The following is a 22613-nucleotide window of genomic DNA, read 5'->3' on the forward strand; positions in this document are numbered from 1 at the left end:
TCAGAACTTTCCTGCCCCCGAGTGTGATGGTGACACTAAGATGGATACATTCCTGGTGGCTTTGAAAGATGTCCATAGTTCTGAATGAAACAGGATTCTGAATGAAATGTACTAATTCTAGCATGCAGCCAGTGAATGAATCCCAATAAGACAGCCAATCCAAATAGACCCCAGGATAATTAGTTCCAATCAGAAATGCAGTCGACCTGAACAGACCCTCATACAAAGAGGACAACCATTGCTGGTAGCATTGTGATGGGCAAACAATTAACAAGCACAGGGTCAGAATGAGTAGCAATACATATTAAGATTCCCTGCACTTCCCTGTTTACACTCTCCAACTTGTGTCAAAAGAGTCTGCTCCGGTCCTTTCAGTTATTAGACATATTCAAAACGTAGAACTCAGACCTGCTGGAAGACAATAGGACCCCATGGACCCGGTCAGATTGAGACCTGTGAGGACCACCCTAGTGGTCAGTTTCTTCTCCGTTTTTCCTTTTGTTGTAGCATGTAGTATTCGGACCACTCAAAGCGCTGTACACTACATGTCAACATTGATTCATTCACATACACATTTAGTGATGGCAGAGGCTGCCACCTCTCCATCAGGAGCTAAACTAATGCACAGCCACCCATACTCAAACACCAATGGCTGAAAGAGCCAGGGATTGAACCACCGATCCTCCAATTACAAAACGACCTGCTTCATCTGAGCCATCTCCATTTATATGATCCTCTGCCCTCTGTATTATTATCTCTAATTCACCACAACCATTATAGCCAAAGCCATTGCTCCAATGCCTAGTTTTGAATTTCACCATCAATATATAGCAGTGAAACGTCGCCCAATATACTTGCATTTACACAAAGTCCCTTACTCAACAGCCTTTGAGAACACATTGAATTTGCATTAATTTGGAGTATACTGGAGGGATTATGCAAACACACATACACACCGCACACTCAGAGACAACACTGTTGGTCACAGAATCCTGTTTCAACACATAAGCATAAAACCTAATCTGGATGTGACACAGTTATGAAGGAAATTAATTATGCATGTGTTTTCATGGGATATTATGTCTCTTTTGGTGTCTTGCTGGCTTTGGATGGTGGGGTTTGTTGACTGTGTCCTGCTCCGGAGAGCACAGGCCAGGTTGGTAGCTGCCCATGTGGGATGACAGGTCGCCCTGCTGATGTCGGCCTTTTTTAGAGGTTACAGCGCGACAGGACTGGAAAGATTTTCTGCATCCGCACGTTGACATGAAATATCTGCCGTGACACCCCGTTGAGACAGGGGAGATTCCATAAAAAATTCTGCTGACACCTGCATCCGTCAACTTCTATAACTCAGCAGACATCAGCAAAGTAATTTTCACTCAACTTGGTTCCTCACTTTCTTTTTCCTTCTTTTCTTTTTTCTTCTCTGATAAATAGTTAAAGCAGGCCAAATTAAAAGATTTATTAAAGAACATAGATATTTCTCTGCTTTAGCACGTCATTCATTTGCTGTCCTTTCTATTCATTGCTCTATGGCTGTCAGTGTATTCTTGGTCTACTTGTTATAGGGTAAGGAAATGTTGCCCTCTGTCCTCACTGTATTTCATGACATTGGGTGGACATGGGTACATATGCTACAATCAATAATAATACTGACAATGCAATGCAGGCACTTTTACTGAATGCTCGCCACTCTGTATACATCTGAAAATGTGTCTGCTTAAACAGTTCAGTATATATCATACCAAACAAATATATATACTACAACCTATGAGTTGAACCGTATAGTAAATCTGTAGTTTAGAGGGCACAGTGATGCGTCAACTAAAGTGCTTGTTGGGTGGTTGAACAGCACCTGAAACAACCTTTGTGCCATTTACTTAAAAAAAGCTCTGTAACAATTTCCACAGAGAAATTGTAAGTAATTTTTACTCAGACAATTTTTAAGTTAAGTTTACTTACTAAAAACAATGTTTTTTCATCCAAAATGGTCAAGTAAATTTTACTTGAAAATTACTTCCTGAGACATAACATTTACTCGCATTTGATGGTAATCTTTACTCAGCCTTTGATAGTAACATTTACTTTAAAAAAGCTAAGTAACAGTTAAGTTTAGTTACTAGTAACAATTGTCATTTATCCAAAATGTTCAAACACATTTTACTTGAAAATTTCTTCCGTAAACATAAAATGTACTCAGCCTTTCAATAGTATGTTTTACTCAGGCTACCTTTGCATCTAATTACAAAACCCCTGTAAACATAATTAATTATTTCATGGTTATAACTAGCTTTTCTTAACTCTTTATATTGAAAAATATTAAATCATATTTACATAATAAGTCATCCATCTACCACTACTCTACACCACTATTCAAATATACATGTATTGCATTTATTAATCAGTAAAGCTTCCACAAAACATGAAACAGCTGCTTTTAAACTACAGCACCTTTATTTGGAAAGAGGTAACTGTTTACAGACAGGCACCAATACAACTTATATAGTCTGGAGAGAGATCTTCAGGACATCAAGCAACATTGAGAAAGAGCTTCTGAAACATTTTAAATGTGTATTTCAACTTTGGTGTGCAAGTCAAGTTCATTGCAAAGATAAAGCAGAAGGCAAGCCTTTTCCACATTTTTAGTCATCAAGAACTTATTTTCCCCCGATGTCCATCCGACACATGGACAGGGTGAAGCCTTCCTTGGCTGCATTTCCATGTAGGAGAAAGATCTCCAAGAGATGATGAGCATAGTCCTCTTAAATGGCATCGTCGCTGACATCCTGTCAAAAACATGTGAATCAGAGGTCAGCAGACGATTTTCTATTAAGTTCCTGATTATTCACTGGGTTGAAGTGGCCAATTAAACAGTCTACATATACAATAATGCAACAGAAATAAGATGCTCACAGCAAGACATTGGTTACATGCTGGGTAAGTATTTGGGTATCTACGGATTGATTTAATTTGACATAGATACGTTTATTATGGTCAGAATAATCATCAGAACACCCCACATTTTCTGAATTTACCTGGTATTGATATAGTTCCTCTCCAGACTCTCCAAGTAACTCCATCCGGCAGCGGATGATGACGTATCTTCTATCTGCAACACATTGCTGTTAAACAGACGGAACGGAAGTGAATCTAGCTTGTCAGAAGTGACGCCGAACTGCATGCTGGGTACCTTCACTGCCCACTTTCACAGAAACTCCATCGCAGGAAGACACCGACCCTTCCGGTCTGGCTCTTCCTGCGGCGGAGTTTCCCTGGGTCCTAAATCCCTCCATGTTTAGTTTCCGAACACCAAATGTACCAACGTAAAAACAGCTGTTCACCACTCACAACAGCTTTTCAGTTGGCCAGTGGTCCTTTTCGGCATCAATGAATGAATGTTTTTATTCAAAGAAAATACCGCGATATACCGTGAAACCGCCAGAATCTTGCAAAAATACCATGATATGAATGTTTGGCCATACCGCCCAGCCCTATATTTGCCAGGTTTACTTGTATCCCCCAAGTACATTTTACTTTGTTGTGTCAGGTTGTACAGTCAATCCAGTAGTTTAGTTGATATTACTTGGTGTGAATGATCACATTTACTTAATTGAAACTGAACATCTCCCCACCACTTTCTGAGACTCCTGTACAGGTGTTTAAAGATGAGAAAATAAGTTTGTAACTTCTCAGCAGCACTACTATTACAATTGTATTGTGTTTAAAACCGAGTGCAACACAATTCACAACCTGATGTCACGAATAGGAGAAATTGACACGTAACACAAAATGATGTGTTGTTGGCACCACGTAAACAATGTAACTTTATGTTGAGGCAACAAAACCACTTAGTTCAGTGTCAGAAAAACATCATGGTTGGGCTACGAACAAAACAAACAAAACAAATGTTAAGTTTCGGCAAAATGTCATGAACATGTCACTTCCCAAAAACACTTTGGGACACGAACACCGGCCTTGTGGTTTAAAAAACGTAATGTGTTGTTAACAGGTTGTGGCCATTTCACGTATTTCTGTGAGACTGGGCTGTTATGCATGCTTTCAAGGAAAGATTGTCCAAAGGTATTCACCATGGTCCAACAACAAATCGTACAAACTAGTTATTTTCATGCCTAACCCCACTTTAACAATATAAATGTGTTTGGGATTTTTCTTTCTTCAGTGCAACAAGTGGACACAACGATGATAAACTGCTGTTCTTGCCAAACATTGCATCAATGCAGTTGCCTGTCTGGTGCTCATCCTTCCTAAGGTTTGCTGCACCACACTGCTTCTCTCTTCACTGCACTGGCTCCCTTCTGCAGATTGCATCCAGTTCAACATTACTAGCTTACTGGGCAGTGAAGAGACTTCTCCTTCCTACCTCCAAGTCATGGTCAAAACCCTACACTCCACTGCATTCTTCAGCCTCTGAATGATTGGCAACTCTGCTGCTGGCACTTACCAGACATAACCACTAATGTCCTTTAATCTCTTCAAGCACTTGTATTGGACCACTGAACCACCTTGTTGTTCTTTGTTTGAAAGCATTTGGCTTAAAATGTTGGATGACATCTTGCTCTAGCTTCTATAGAGATTGAATGCACTTAGTTAGTCACTTTTGCAATTATTTTTTCCTCAATATATTATGACGACTCAAGGCCATAAAATGTCAAAAATAATTTATACTTGTGAGTTAAAGGGCATGAATCAATGATTAAAACCTTCTTAGCCCCAGCCAATTTAATAATGGTTTGCATTCAACTAAATACTGAATATCTCCTAAACCCCAAGGTCTATTTGAATAATTTAAAAGCTATAATATACAGAAAACCCTTGTGAATATAGATAATAAGTTCATATATGTGCTACTGGTATATTAGTTTATAATAGTACACACACAAAAAATAATAATAATAATTTTATATCGTAACTGTAATGAATTAAGTTTATATATATATATATATATATATATATATATATATATATATATATATATAACATAGCTCTATATGTTATGAATATATGTGCAAAGTTTGGGTTTGATTGATAATGATTTTAGTTCAAGATTTTTGAGCGATAGTGTCTAACTCGGCCAACGCTAAAAGTTCCCATTCTCTGCCTGGTCTCTGAACAGTCCTTGCTTCACTCTGGTCGTATGCAGCAGACTCAGAGCAAGCTAAGCAGTCCAAACAAGGTCCTCCATCTTATTTATTGAAATATCTACTATGATCCAGAAAATCTTGATATTTCCATAAGCATGTAAATTAGGGCAGGACGAAAAATTCATATCACGGTATTTTATAAGATTCTGGTGGTTTCACGGTATATCACGGTATTTTTTTCCGAGTAAACACATTAATTCATTGATGCCGAAAAGAACAGCTGTTCTTCGCTTGCTGGGTAGGTTGGTACATGGAGGGTGTTAGGAAGCTAAACATGGAGGGACTGTAGGTGAAAAAAAACAGGCCGGAAGGGTCCGTCTCTTCTTTTTTCTTCTTGGTGTGACAGTGGGCGAGCTGTTCCCAGCATGCAGTATACGCGGTGTAATTTATTGGTGTTACGAATTGTTTGTGTCACAAACTGTTGTGTCGTGGTGTTTAACCCTGTTAAAGAGCGTTAGTTGTGGGTTATTAATTGTTGTTATAAAGTTATAACCATGACTAAAGTTATAACCATGACACATAAGTAGCTCTGACTGCTGCACCCTCAGTGGTGAGCTGTGAACAATAAATGTTGCTGCCTGCTGAAGAGCGACAACAGTTGTTACGGCTATGCACCACCGGTATGATATGAAAAATTCATACCGTATGGAAATTTGAAACCGGTGTACCGGTTCATCCGGTATACCGCACAGCCCTAATGTAAATATAATATTAATATGCTGTCACTATCTTTGTTTGCACTTTGAGGACAAAGCTAAAAATGCTTAATTAAAAGGTATCCCTCCATTTAACTGATCCACAGTCAGTGGCAACAGCTACTGGCTGAGACTCATCCTTTACTCCAACGGCATGATAATAAATTTACAGCTTTATTTTTGGTACTTGGCTGCTCAGATGAATCACAGTTTGGAGGAAAGACCAAACCTGAACACACTTCTCAAGCTGGACTTCAAAGGTCCTCCAGTTTCTTTCTGAACACATAACCTGACCTCAGGTAAGGAATATAGGAGAAAGACAGATGAATAGAGGAATGGATTATGATAGACAGTACATGGAGTACAACCAATGTGTTGTTCTGTTTTGTAAATTAAAGTATTTAAAGCAAGGATATAGTACCACTTTACCTGGCCAGTTGCATCAGCTGTTTGTAAATCCAAACTTGTTTTGTTAAATTCAGAACCTAATGCCAATAAGATTAAACAAAATGAACAAATAACGTTGGTTAGAATAGTATAATCAAGTATTTCCTACTCATTCTAAGCTTCATGAACACCACTAACATCATATTTGAGTTTGTGCGTGTACAGTAAATGTCATAATTCTAGGTTTAAAAAATGCATTAATTCAAGCTTGAGGGCCAATTATATTAGTAATGCAGAGGCTTTTACGAGTGCTCAAAATGGTGTGTGCATAATGGCTGCAGGTACAAGCTAATATGCTAATATAGCCTTGAACATATCTAGATGTTTCCTATCCTGCTACTATCTGCCTGGAGGTCAAGAGGCTTCATTTAGTCTCTTCTCTCACAAGAAAAAGATACATCTCTGCAAAGTCTGTGTGTGCCCCTCTTTCTCTCACCTTAAGATATCCCTAGAGGCAGGTTAGCTCCAAAACCCTAAAAAATATTTGCTCCGCAGCCACTCAAAAAGCCAGAATAATCGATGAACTAGATATAATGTGACTATTTAGAGTCTCCACTGTTAGAATACCACTGAGTCTCAGAAGGTTTAAGGGTACAAGGCTAGTCAGGGTGACGAACACTCTCTTAACAGCTCCAGCTAAAGGTCTGCAGATGTCATTTAACTTGTCTAAAATATCATATGCTATTCCCTAGATATTGCATTTCTCTGCATTTCTGACACTCTTACATTTATTTTATGCTGACATTTTTGCACAGATACAAATGGATTATTCTGTTTGTAGAATAATCCATCTGTTTGCCTTGGCAATAATCAGCTTCAACAACCCGCCGCTTTATACACTGTTCTGTGGTTTGCATATCACTTTTCTCTTTTGCTCAGAGCTCCATTTTAATCATGCAATGTCAAAAATATGAGGATTATGCATTGTTTCCACATGACGCTAGGGGGCTATTTTTTAGATGTGTCAAAGTGATTGTTTAGTTCAAAACAAAAGAGCATGCATGCATGTGCATACTCAAATCCAGTTAAGACATGCACACGCAACATACACACATGTGGCTGCACAGAATTAGGGATTTTATGGCCCACACTGGGATTTGAGAGGAGAAGATCCCAGCAGCAGGCTTTTTGCTTTGTCCAGCTCAGCTCTCTACAGCACACATCATTAATAACCTCATAGAAGAGGAGAGAAGAGCAACTGTTAGTCATTTTGATTAATGGGCGTCTCTGTAGTGGATCAAGAGTTTCAGAATACAGACCCCGACCAGCAGTGAGTAAACCACAGTCCCTGGAGTGCGAAGGTCAAGGTTTGTTTTAGAGAGGTCATCTGGTTCTGGACCAGGAGGTGGAGTGAGACACAGAGAAAGAGAGAGAGAGAGAGAGAGAGAGAGAGAGAGAGAGAGAGAGAGAGAGAGAGAGAGAGAGGAAGGGGTGTGGTTTCGACTGACATAACATCTTACTGTTTTCCATTCGACTCCTGGAAGGTATTTTTCCCTCCAGCGAGCGACTCTCTGTGCCTCTGTTGGTGCTATTTCAAGAGCAGCAGGCCTACGTTTAGATCAATACATACCCAGAGCAAACAGCGAGAACCAGGCATTTACCCTTCGTACTGCAGTGCAGAGGGGAGGATGAAAGGTGTGCTAACTCCACAGTGTTCTGGGACATGCTGTTCGAAGCTGTTCAACCTGGCAGAGGTTTCCAGGTTTGGAAAGGCTGCGGGGGCCAAGTCAGGTAAAGGCTTCAATGTTTGTTCTCTCCCTCCAAACTTTATTCAATCTCGGAGAATAGAGGTGATATTCAAGTGGCACTGAAAGATCACCAAACTTAGGGGAGCGCAGTTTCCTGAGGAGAGATGGAGACATTTCTTTTTTGACAGAGTGAGTGGGCACATGATGTTCTCAACAACAGCATTGGCTCAGAGCTTCGACATGCACACAGAGGTGAGGATGGAGGATGTCTGTCTCACTGACAGCCTAGCATGGGCTATCAGCTATCTTTCCCATATAGCTTCATAGGCGTAGGGTCAGAAAAAAAGAGCAAGTGAGACGGATAGAGAGGGAAAGAGACAGAGAGATGAAAACATAAAGACAAAGGCAAAGACATTGACTGAAGGGTATGAGCAGAAGAAAAAAAGAGCATGAAATAATGCAAAAAACCCTGAGTTATGCGAGAGTGGGTATGAATCCAGTAAATGTACAAGCATCAGCAGAAGTGCAAAGTTAAGAATTTCTGTTGCAGCAGCAATTAATAAGCACTATCTCTCTGGGCACTGCTGAGAGGAAAAGATAAATCCTGATCATGTCAAGTTGTTGGTGGTTCTGGTGGATTTGACAGCTCAAGAAAAGATCAGATTGAATCCTCTCATCAGACCTTATCATTAATTCATGTCCAACCAAAATGTGCCTTACATTATCTCTGTGCATAATAAAAGTGCACCAAATCCTGTTTTTCATCTGCAGCAGTTTTGCTTTTCCATTGCATCCTGAGAGGAGTAAAAGCTTGTGTTTAATTAGATTTTTTGGTATTATCCTGTCTCCTTCAGGGGAAACACCTGTGAGCTACATACCAGTTTATCATGGAGCTTAAGAGATATACAAAAAAAATGAACAATTAACAAGCATATAATAAGGCTGGCTGAAAATAATACCTCTCTATCTCTACTAAATTACTGGCACTTGATGTTAGCCAACACAGGTAGTATTCCTTCAATGTTACACAGATTCACTATTACAATCACTATTATTTCATAGTTGATTGATTGCAATGTTAAAATCAGTGAAAATGGTTTTATAGTTTTGAACTCGGGGTGTATACATACAGTAAATGTATCACATCATATGTGAGTTTGGGCAACTAGCTAATCCAGCACAGATCTTAATGCTTGGATCTTAATCTTAAAATAATATTGCATACATTTCCAAAATAGCTGGGTTGAGCTTTGATTTCTCCATGGTCCTCTTCCCACTGATCTAACAACGCAGGAGAGGCACGTGTGAGACGAAGCCAACAGTCCTCCACAACTGCTTACCATTCTATTCACAAAGCCACGCCCACTTTTGAGCGATCCAATCATAACTGGAAAAAATGATTTATATAAAACATAATATCACATAACTAGACTCGCCCACACATTTCATAACATATTTGACATTAACAAAGATAAAGATGCTCCATCTTCTGTTTCACTGTGTCTTATATGTGCACTGTACTGTATTTCATTCAGTTAGGATTTCCTAACAAGGGGCCACTTGTCTCTTGCCTTTTGACCCATGATATATTTTTTTTAAAGAAAAGTACACAGCAAGCAGAGCTTTAGTGGCAGCTGTAGCTCACGGGGATAGAGCGGGTCGTAACTTCGATAACCTGCTCTTTCTGTCTCCATGTCAAAGTGTCATTGAGCGAGAAACAGAACTCAAAGTTGCTCCGTGGGCACTTCACAGCTGCCTGCTGCTCCTAAATGCTTGGAATGAGTTTGAGAAGTACAATTTTATTTATGTACCTGGATGTTGGGTAATCCACATGACACAAAAAAGCCTGGCGGGATTTGGAGTGGAACAACAATGACCTTTTACCAGGTCATCTCAAAGGCCAGGCTGCTAAATACCCCGCTGGTTCAAGGAATATCTCACTAACCAGAACACATCATTCTCATATCCCCATCCCCCCACCCCCTGTAAACAGAACGATAGACACTTTATCATCACTTTTGTCACATCATACTTTATTACAAGGTTATCTGAAATGTCAGCAGCTCTCGCTGTTGTGGCATTCAGTTTTATGGCTACATTTTTAGCTAGAACAGAAAATGTCTCTTCCCCAGAAATGGACTCAACTCAGTATCTTATCTACATGCAGAGTAGAGGGATAGCGCCACAGATGACCATACCTGATAGAGCAAATGTCATATAAATAAAAAAAGATTGTAGCTTAGCTTTATATCCATCACAAATAATAGAAATCAACTAAAAGCAAAGGGTCTCCAGGAATAATCTAATGTTATAAATTAAAACAATTCAAGTATTCAAGTGAGCTTAGCATGAACAGCAACATTTGCCACCAAACAATCTCTTCTCCCTTTAGATGACACAAACCATGCCAACATGTTTTAAACATGCAAGGTTTTCCAAAGCTCTAATAAAAAGCTAGTAAGTGGAACTTGAGTGAAACTCAAGGTTTTGTTTTATAAATGACTGCATGCTGTCTCAGAAAAGCCAAAGTACCTTGTAATTGGTGGATAATATATTAGGGTGTGCAGTGTAGCAGCCTTTAAGCTCCATTAACCCTCTATAGATCCACAGCTCACTTTATGGGTCTTGTTGGCAGAATGCTTTCTATGAGGGTGATTTTTCAAGGGCCCTATCAATATCCAATGGCAGCATAAGCTCTGAGGGCAGAGTAGTGAGTGATGAGTGCAGCGCTGTCATCATGCAGGGAAGGCTAATGGGAAAACAGTTCCAGCGCCTGCTCCTGCATTGCACATATTATTACAGATATGCGGTGTGAAGAAAGAGGTTGTGTTAAATGGCAGTTGATGGCAAGAATATGAATTCTCAAACTCAAAGGCATATTATCAGTATCATAACTACTGTAATCTGCAGCCTGGTAGATTTTCATTGAGTTGTAAAAGATGAGATTGAGTTACGGTGACCTGCCTGATTCCCTGACGTGGCCTACAGTGTGTGGGTGGATGCGGTGGTGGGTGGAGGAAGACAAGTGTGTATGAGGTTGAAGGAGTCAAGGTTCCCCAGATGGGGGGTTGGATGGTAATGTGGAAACAGGCGTAATTAATCTCCAGATGGGTGAGCGGGTGCTGGGCAGCGGAGTGTCTGTGCCGTGCCTCTCTATGCTGGGGTGTTTCGTGATGGCCCCCACACTCTCCTCACCCTGGGCCCCTGGGGCCATCCTTCATTCTTATTTATGAGCTTCCACACGGCCACTCAGCTCTGTTGTACCACCTCTGCATCGATCCCTCAAGGTCGACAAGGAGCTAAGCTGCTGCCGGTGAGCTGTATGCACGAACAGCTATAAGAGACGAGGCCAGTGTGCGCGCGCGTGCTTGTGTGTGTGTGTGTGTTGAGACTGTTGCGGCTTCCAACAGTATTTCCGTCTGTCCTGTTCAGGAGGGGGTATACCTCTAAGCTGCCATGCAGCAAAACCCCCAGGGTGTCACACCTAGTCCTGCTGCAGAATCACATCAAGACAAGGTTTCCTTGTAAACAGAGACACGCCCTAGGAAACAGTCCACGGGGTTCTCTAAAGCCTCCTGGAGAGGTACCACTGTTTGCCCAACTGGGAAGTAAGAAAGTAGGTCTTAGCAAAGGAGATTAGGATAACAGTATTTCCCTGTCTTTTATATATCATTTACATGTTGCTACACTTCAATAAGTGCAACATCATATCAGGAATGCAATATTTGCAATCATAAATAGGATAATTCAGTATTGCAATTGACTGACGCATACTTGAATAAGAGGATGGCAGAATGGTTATGGGAGAAAATGACTGATGACCTTCGCCCGCTCCAGCTCAAGCTTTCTACTTCGCACAACTCCATCTCCATATGTCAGAGCTTCTGCAGCCTTGAGCCTGTTATATCTTTGCTGTAACTCAAATGACTAATCTTCTAAAACTCTATACTTCTCCGCATCTGCCACACATGCCCGCCTGGTACAAAGTGACTTAGGCTACGAAGTTTTCAGTTGAGCTGTGAGCAAAAGTCTGCAGCGTCATCCCTCCTCTAATAGAACTTTGTGGCCTTTGTGCATAAGTGAGCAACGCAAGGTCAGAGGTAAGCAGGGAGGGCAGTGGGATCCAAGTTGAGGGACAATGTCATCGCTGTATCCGGGCAGGGGACTGCGGGTAAGGAACTTCCTGCGTTCCCCTCAGGAGTGGACAGGCTCTGGGTGGGTGAGTGACGCAGAGCTCATAAAAACCCTGTGGAATAAGGCGCTACATTTCACAATCTTACTCATGTTGCTCTGGAGCATCCCCTGTGATTGTCAAGCTGTGAGTAACACCCCAGTCAGTGGTGTTTCTATTTGTTTCTATTTGTCTCCGGTTTTGACTTTCATGAGGAGAGATAATCATCTGTTCTTTCTCACCGGACCTTGATTTAAATGGGGGAGGCTATCACAGCAATAACCATATGGGTTGCTGATAAATAAAATGAGCAGCAGGGAAATACTGTTTTCGCAAAGACATGTGGAGGCAATGGCAATAGAAACAGCTACAAATATCCCTGATTCTCACCAAATACAAATGTAACCACTCCACACTTGCACTCATGTTCTTCATATATAGAGTTTTGATTTCTGTATTGTACAGCACTGGGGCCATTTCCTGTGTTTTCATTATGTCCCCCCCCCCCCCCCCCCCACCCCCTCCCCCTTTGATTCATGACACATCTCAACTGACATTGATGTTCAATCGAAAACCCCACATTTTGTCATTACTCTTCTGGCTTATATGAACATTGCTGGAAGGAACCGAATTAGATTGTGTGTACAGAAACGGTACAGTTTGTTCAGTTGTGGAAACATACTAGACGTTTATGTTTTACTGTATATCTCCTTAAGTTAAGACTTAGATGTTGAGAGGTTTATCTAAAACAAAAAAAAACAGAATAAGGGACAGCCTTGATTGTATCCCTTAAGCTTGTAGTTACTATGCGTTCATTCCATACATTTTCTTAGGGTAATAACATTTATCATCAGTCAATGACTTGTGTTACCTATATACGAATACAAACAATGGGAGCTTTTGTTTGCCATACAACTGTTCTTTCAATCATTCATGCATTTTTCTTATCATAAACAGCATCCACCCATTGATGCGCAATCGTTACATGTCATACAGGTTTTAAAAAAATCTGCTCTTCTGATATGGTTGTCATGGTGATGCTAATTAAATGCAGCAAATTTAAGTAATTTCACAAAATTGCATAATTGCCAAATCTACTGATGTGTATTACTCCATGAGGCAGATGAAAAATGCATGGCGAAAACACGTGAGGGAAATCATCAACCTTGATACCGCATCTATTCTTTTCCCATTCGCCACAGTGCCAATGGAGCTTGAAGACGCCTCACCATCGCTTATTAACTTCAGCGGCATGCAAATGATGGCCATTGCTTTAATTCCATTTGCATCAGAAAAACTATCTAGCATGCACACAAGCATGAATACCATTAGGGTGAAACTCATGAGACGCAAGCATGAGGAAAAGATTCACTCTGGAATGAGTTTTGGCAAATGACAGGTATGATATGAAAGGAGCCTGTGCAATTTCTGAATGGAAAAACTCAACAGTATAATGTTGTTGTTCAATGATATTGAAATATCAGTGCCTCATTTTGACAACACAACCTTGGTAGAATAAGGCAATTTGCCTTATATAAGGCAATTTGCTACTTAAAAATGGCAACAAAAAAAAAGGCAATATAGTTTGACTGTTACAGAAAGACTCAAAAAAGTATACACTGGATAAATGTATGAAGTATGCAAAAAAGCTGAGAGCATATGATAAGCAAAAAAAGTTAGGGGACAGGACTTAGCAACAGTCACGAAAAGCAACATCATTTCATGCAATGGGGAAAAAAAACGAAGAAAAAAACTATTAGAAATGTTTAATTAGAAAGGCTACAGTTTAACAAAAAGAATAATTGTATACTATTTTTGGCTAGATTTTTTCTGCATACAATAATAACATAACTTATTTAATTACATAATTATGGTACGAAAATAACTCCATTGAGGTTGATTATCATTTCCCTGCCTCCTACATGGTTCACTGCATTTTGCGCCTTGACAGGACATGCTGTGAAATACATGATTGTTCGACCTCTCATACATAATGAATGACCTGTCCATTCATACACAATACTGTCCATGTATGCATGTATCCAGTTACACTAATATCTCCTCTCAGCACTATTTGACCGAATCACAATATGTTAGCAACCAAAATTGTCTCATGGAACCAATATGGCCGGCACGTTGCATAGGCCGAGCCAAGCTTGAAAAGAGCTTTGTGGGGGAAATTGAAGAATGCTGAGAATAAATGTTTGCTCTATAGGATGCACTGGCCACAGTGTGCTGTGTTGGTGAATAAATGATGAAGAGGAAGAAGGCCCTGTCCTGCTGAGCTTGTCAGCTTTGGACAGCTGTGTGTGTGTGTGTGTGTGTGTGTGTGTGTGTGTGTGTGTGTGTGTGTGTGTGTGTGTGTGTGTGTGTGTGTGAGCACGTGTGTACGTGTGTAAATGCAGAGCTGACAGGATAGCTGGCCCAGTTGGATTTACACCCAGGCAAGTTTCAATGTCAACATTTTATGGGGACTGAAATATTTAAACCTCAAAATGTCAAACAATTATTATTAGTATGGAAAAACTGGAAACCAAATGTTTTTATCTCCACATCTCCTTGCTGTCACCTATTATTATCACTATTGCTTGTACAGGAAGTCATCTTCCCCACAGGGATAATTGCATTTTAGCACGGTTCAGTAATGAGATCAAAACAGGCTATCAATTCTCTGTGCCTTGCATCAAGCATGACAAAATATTGTCTACTAGTCTGAGGTTTCCTATTGTACATCTAAAATGTATGGCTCCAAAGAAATCAATTGTTTAAGGATGAGGGTGGGAGCGGCATTTTTCTGGTGTAAATCTGATCATTAAAACAAAGCCTCAATATCTGTTATTCCCTGTTTTTGGACGCTGCATTAGACGCTATGCTACTGAGGGATTTTGTGTGGACATGTAAGTACAGTATACAGTAAGCATGACTTGACGTACATGCTGCAATTGCTGGTAGTCTAGCAGCATCACTAATGCAACGTGGAAATAGAAGAACTTCTGCCTGTTAAGAGATTTCACTCTAGATTGTAGGCACTTAAGGACATCAGTCCAGTCTCTGGAAGCTCTTTAATGTATGTTCCAGATTCATATAAAAGACTTTCCGGAAGTACTCGAAGCAACGATGCATCAGACACTCACAGCAGAGACATGGTGGTATGTCACTAATCCATCAAGGATGTAGTCCCTCAAAACAACAAGGAAGTCAAGGACACCATCTCTGCAATCAAAGGGAGGATGCTGATGTCATTTCTTATGGCACCAGAAAGATGAAGTCACAGATCTAAAGCTGACGTGCACCAGCCCACAAAGAAGTTTTGAACTCCTTGGGAATAAAAATAGAAAGATTGTCAAGGACATGTTGTAATGTTGAGTTCTTTGTCATGTGTGAAACGTAAGTTGATTTTTGAAGATGCCTGTGAGACCTACAACCAGACCTACAAGGACATACACTCTGCCAATGTGTGTGTGTGTGTGTGTGTGTGTGTGTGTGTGTGTGTGTGTGTGTGTGTGTGTGTGTGTGTGTGTGTGTGTGTGTGTGTGTGTGTGTTTGAATACGTGCAGTATTGTGATGAGCCATGGAGGTGTCACCTGCTACTGCGTGTGGCTGCTTTCCTCTGTCGTGTTGACAGCGAGAGGGGGGTTATGGGATAGGAGCGGCGACAGCGGTCTTTCAGACTACAGCAGGCGCTGTCAACCGAACGTGTTCCCTCTGTCTAGCCCTTCATCTTTCTCCCCGCCTTCCACCAAACTCCCTGTTTCTTCTCCCCCGCCCTCCACTGTGTGTGCCTCACTGGGCTCTCTTACAATGTTAGTCTCCACACCAACATGAATCTCTAATTCACATGTGTGAATAGTAACGCTGTGTATATTTGGTTTGTAAATCATTGTGAGTGAGTTGGACAGTACATTGCACTTGGAAAGGTAAAGACTAGCAGATAAAAAACAAAGTTTAAGTCCGTGAGGTTATCAAGCAGCAGCTGTATAATGTGAAATCTAGCTAGACAGCTGGAAGATTTATGGGATCATGACTTCCAATCAAGCACAGGCATTTTCCATGATGGCCCAACAGATGGAATACCAGCCTGACCACATGTAACATGTTGAATATCATCAGATAAACAAACAAACATACCTAAGCTTGATTAATGCGCCCTGTCACGCATTTCAGTAAACACAGTATACATGATGCATAATCAGTTTCATAGATTACATATATAGTGTGACTTGTGGTAGAACAACTGTATAGGGAATGCTAGTAAGCTGACAGCTGTCAGTCAGTGTTTAATGGTCTACAAAGGATTAGTCTGTGCATTTCCAAATACATAATTACCCTCAACTGCTTTTAATTCAGGTTCTATGAATATTTAATGGCACACAGTAATGAAATCGCGTAGAAGTGAATTCAGCAGCAAGGGGCTAAAGAACAATGCAGAATAAAACTGCAATTATTAAACAGCACAGGCCATCGCAGCATGAGGCCTTTTAATTCAAGAGTAATTAAAACGTGGCTAAATTATTGACAGCAATAACAAAACAATAACACTCATACAGTTGAGGGGCTTAAATAATGATGTAACGTGCAGTTCTTATCATAAATCAGTTTTGTAATTACATTCGTAAACGTTGGTGTAAACACCAATAAATAATGAAACAACAACATGGATGGTAAACACAAAATGTATATGCTAAACCCTGCGCTGGTCAGCGAAGACGCTTAGCAGGTTAGCAAAGCATGGTAAAGGTAACGATGAATCTTTCCATTGAAAACAGTGAAGCCGATGCAAGACGATGCTTTCTGTGTTAGCCACCAATTAGTGTCTTTTTTTTTTTCTTTCTTGAGAAACACAGAAAAAAAAGATATCAGAGGATTTGGACCGTGACTTCAGCTGTGTTCACATGCATTGTCCTGGACAGCTATTGATCCACTGAGAAATGAAGAGGGAGAAAATCAATAGCTTTCACATGAATGCACATCAAGCAGTTTTAGTATGTGTGTGGGCGTGCAGGTTCAGGTCCAAAAAGGTAAAACGCACAATATCACTGCAAATGTCCACATACCGAATCACATGCTGTAAATCTACATGTATATATGCACACGCTCTCATGAACACAAGTCTGGATACACGAGAAGCCAAACATATTCATAAAAGAGATAGATGTTCATGCATAGAAAACAATGGTTGTTAGGGTCAGAACCTGAAACCTGCTCCTGCACCCATTATCTCTGTAAGGGTAAGAAAGATGGGCCAAGCTGGACACACTCCACTGGAGAGATTTAAGAGGTCTTTGGATCAAAGCCAGGGATTTCATTTCTCTGGAGTATCAAGGCTGACAGTGGCTTAGGTTCCTAGTGATACACACATTAAAACCATCAAAATGCATCTCTCACTTTCCGTCTCACTCCTTTTAGTGAATTGACAGACGGACACAGCAGTCATATGTCTGTGACAAATTAGGTTTAAATGACCTGTCATTATATTTAACCAATGGCCAATCAGGCTCGATAGAATAGACAGACAGGCAGCCGCCTGCGTAGATCTAAATCTAAGAGTCAATGTGCCGCCACGGCAGAAAGAACAGATCATCCCAGCCACCCACTGTATCACCCATCTGCTGCAGGTCTTAATAGAGTTAGTTGAGGTTTTAGATCTTGCAGCCATAAGGGCCTGCAGTATTCTTTAAGATCATGTTAATTCAGCCTTCCTGCCATGATTTAACTATCTAGCTGCCAGAATATTTCTGACTAACTACATATAAACTGTGAACGTATTGCCCTTTTAGCAACCACATTTCCTAAGCTTGCAGAGCTTGTTTTTTAATAAGGTTGTCTATCTGTTGTTTCCACCCTGAAGTAACCCTTTCTTAATGATGTACAAGCTCAAGAACAAAATGCCAGAGGGGAGTAAACAGCTAGAGTGAGTGAGTGTGCACCTCTATGTTGTCCATGGCAAATCTTGCATTATGCTACAGCGAACTATACTAATTTGGGTGGCCAGTTATGGCTGCATGCCCAAAGACCTCTGGTAATTGCAGTGACTCACAATTTCTAAAAACACATTTTAATACCCTTTTTACACTGCCATTGACTGCTTGCTAATTCGTCACTCACTACTCTTAACCAGCCATTTGCCGGTAGGTGCCTCAAGTGATAAGGCAGCTGAGTGCATAGTCGACCCCAAGCCGTTGCCCTGTGGCTCGAGACCGCTCAGAGCCGGTGCAGATATTTGCAAAGATTGAAGATAAAAGAGTGCATCTGTTGTGTGAGAAAAACACGTCCAACACACTTGCAATCGAGTCAGATGTTTGGCAAATTGTGGGTTGTATTCATTCAATCACACAATGCAGCAGCGGTCGTTGCAGAGACACCTGGCGCAGATCTGCACTCTACCGAGTGAATCTTTCTGGTTTACCATGAGGTGTCTGGGGCTGGGTAGCACAAATGTATGGTAAAGGTATGTCCACAGCCAATAAAGTGACACATCAAAAGAGTTTTAGTAATCAGGCGAGAGCCTCAAATCTGCCAGAGTGTGAGGCCGTGAGTAATTAAGCCTTGCTGGCATGGCAAATGGGCTGACAAACGTTTGATTTCACTAATTCCTTTCCTCTCTTTGTCAGTGCAAACTTGTCAAAGTGAACGGTGTGTGTTGTGCGTTCACATGTCTTTTCCCTCCTGGCTTCATACTATCTGTAGCTGTACAGTTAACGGTATGAAAGTGTAATCATTCTGTGTGTGTTTGAGTATATTGGGTTAGTCATTCCAGTCATTTTCAACACACACACACACGTGTGCTGCGCACACACTTGCACGCGCGCACACACACACACACCCACACCCACACACACACACACACACACACACACACACACACACACACACACACACACACAGCTGTCAGTGTAGGGTGTCTTGCAACTGGAGCAGTGGCTGTCATAGGGACCCAATGTCAAAGCAGAGCTGAAGTCACTCTTGAACCTGAAGGCATAACCAAAGTCCATATCAATTGTCCTTCCTCACTGTTTTACATCTCCTCATTCTCTCTTTTTCTTTTACGATGAGAAAATAAAGATTTATTCAGACTCATTCGGGCCTATCTGCTTTACCACAGATCAAAAGAGATTGATGTAAGTGCCTTTTTAAATAACAATAATAATTTTAAGAAGCAGTTCGTCTGATAAGGGATGTGACAGTAAGGACCAGCGGTAAATGTTTGTGGGGGATTGGAGTCTCTCCTTGTATGACACGTGTCTGGAAACCCATGACCCCCTCAGCTCATTGCTTACAGTCACATTAGTCACTATAGGCACATAAAGCCTGTCTTGCCTCTGCTTTGTCAGCTTGGGGAGTTGGATTACATCACATCTGAATCAGATCATTCTTCTCTGACCTTTTTCATCAAAATGTAAATGAACAAGAGCAGCTCAAATACTGTAGGTATGTCTTGAATAAAGAGCAACTTATTGATACCTTAATTTGTTCCTTCCTTGTTTCTTTCTGCATTAATATAATCTGTTGTGCATGTATATGCCAGTATTAGTTATCGTCCTATTTTCCCTATACTACTTTCTCTTTCTTTTTGGATATCCTAACTTTCAAGATTTGGCTTTGTTTGATTTCATTCAGTTTGGGATTTCGGAGATAATTTGCATTAACAAGATGAAGATCTTTGTTTTACCTTAACATCCGCACACCAAATAGGCTGAAAGAAAAACAAAGCAAATTAAATTACAATTCTCCTAATTTTCAAACCTTGTCAATTCTTCACTTACAGGTATTGTTTGTAGAAATGAATTGATGAATGACCCTAAACCTGTTTAAATTATTGTCATATGGAAGATTATTTTCAAACGGTATTATATGCATAGGTTGCTACAACTCAAAAGCAGTATAAGGAAAGCATCCGGCAGTGAGAAATGATTATCATCTATGAGAACTATATTGGTTTCGCTCTAATAAATAGGTGCATCACCCTCCAGCTCTTCAGTAGACTGTAGACATGAAAACAGCTTGCCTTGCTACTGAAATATGAGAGAAAGGAGAGTTCAGGCCACACTCATCCATTTTATAAAGACAAGCAGAAAGTAGACCTATAATAAGAAAGACAGTTGCACATGTTCCTGTCCACATTGTAATTGAATGCTTTGGGGTAAATAATGACATACCCAAATTACTTAAATACACTGTAACTCATTTTACACTTTAGTCTCCTCTTTGTAAGTTTCTATCCAACCCTTGGTGTCTGTGACGGCTCTCTACTAATGATGTTTAATTTCATTCACAAGTGATGTGGTCGCATCCGTTCACATACAACTACAGCAGGTTTTGAGGCTGCATATGTGGATTTGTATCATAAAATACATTCAATGAATTGAATAGAAGATGTAAAATGTAACTGAAGTGTATTTATTCTGTAATAAGTTAAGATGAGATCATCTTGGCAGCAAAACTAGTTCATGAAATCCATTACACACAAGCAATGCTTTTTCCCTTCTATCTCATTCACAACAGTTGGACCTGATACAAGCATTTTCATAATAATTAAGGGAAGATAATTATGCTGTGACATCATCCCTCCCACACCCGTCCACGCAAACACATTAAGAGGGGTTAGACGAGAGAGTAAGGGTTAGAGAGGTGAGTGAACCACCAACTGTTGCTGCACGACATTTTAAAGTAGAAAGCTGGAGGTAAAGGGTCAATGAGTCCTTGAGAATGTTTACAATACTGATCTAATCCACACATGTAATGAGGAACAATCAGTTTATACTTCAAAGGCAAGCCAGTACCTGGAATGGTGTACACAACTGGCACGCAAACAAAGTAACACAATTCAAACAAAACTACAAAAACATTAGCTTAGCTTGAGAGGTGTGGGTCAGAATGTTTAAAAGGGCTTATATAGTGTGAGCGTGTGAATAGAGAGGCAAGGTCCCGCCCCCTCCTATGCACCACCATGAGATCTTATTTCGGAAACAATATGTGCAATAGACAAATCATTTTTTTTATCCTAATTACACATTATTTGGCAATTTAAAAGATATTTTTGCACATCAAGAAAGTTGCAATACTACACACCCATACATCGCATCAGGGACTTCTCTCGCTGAAGCTCCGATGTCTGTGAGTTTTGTGTTAACACAAACAGCAGGACTTGCACAATCTTTAACTTCATGGCTGACAACAAGAGTTGCTGGATAAAACACATGATGTAAGATAAGGATACATTTGTGCATGGGGCATATAAGTTGCCTAGCAAGCCAAGGTAACCGCCATGTTGGTGTTGGTGACGGACATCGTGCAAGAGAGATAAATGGCAAAAAATTATCTTTTAAATTGACAAAGATCGTGTAATTCATGGCATTATTTGAATGGCTACAAAACAATATTTGCCTATTTGCTACTTTATGGAGTTGTGGTAAAAGATACTCCATTGTTTCAGTACCGCTGTGATGCCTGCTCTCCAACGGAGAATGTGGATGCTATCCAGCAGAAGCAATGGTGATTGCCTTGGACAACTTCCATAATGAAGCACTGACCATTGACTCTTGACAGTAGATTACTCCCAGAGACACTATTTTCACCTGCTGGTCTCGCAATATAACTGAGTATATGCGTCTGGTAAACAAGGAGGACAACCTTATCTGCATTCTCTGATTGCCATGTAACTTGTAACATGATAATCAGGGTCCTAAGCAAGAAAACCTCATTACAATCCTTCACCCTTAGTTGCTCTATCCTTCTTTTTCCGCTGGTCTCTTCTTCTCTGCACTATTAGTTTGTGCTCCAAGCCCCCATCAAATCAATCTCGGCTCCTTAGCAGTGTGAAGTGTCTCACCTCACTACACCTGCTGCTATGATTAAAGACATGGGACACTCTTGTGTGACCTATCCATCACACATGTCTCACATTGTATGTGTAAAGGGTGGTGGGTTAACTGTATTAACGGGTGGTGATCTGATGTTAAAACATTTGCTGAGTGCACATTAGCATTTAAGTGGCTATAAATTGTTTGTTTCTTTGGGTATGTTTGAATGTACCGTTTTATTTGTAAGGCTGTTTAAGAGTAAAACAGAATAGGTATGTTTTCTTACACATCACCCATGTGCTGTATGGGTGCTTAAAAAAGCCAATATGTTGCATGAGCTTTCTTCGTCGGTCACGGTATGGATGCTTAATGCTTCAATGGGCTTTCACTGAAGAAGCTTCTTTCTGCATTCTCTCTGTGAACAGCAATACATCTGTAATTCCCACTCACCTCCCTGCTGTGTCTACCTCTCTGCCTCACTATATTTCGGCAACTCTACATGTAACCCCGTCTGGCTAGATGCTCATTTTCATTTTTCGAATCTCTTTTAATTTAGTTTTCTATCCCAACCCCCCTCTGTCTTTTTTCCATTTCATCCCTTCAATCCCTTTGCCTCGTTCACCTTGAAAGATCTCTTTCACGTCTCCTCC

This window comes from Taurulus bubalis (genome assembly GCF_910589615.1).
Source record: "Taurulus bubalis genome assembly, chromosome: 1".
Lineage (NCBI taxonomy): Eukaryota > Metazoa > Chordata > Actinopteri > Perciformes > Cottidae > Taurulus > Taurulus bubalis.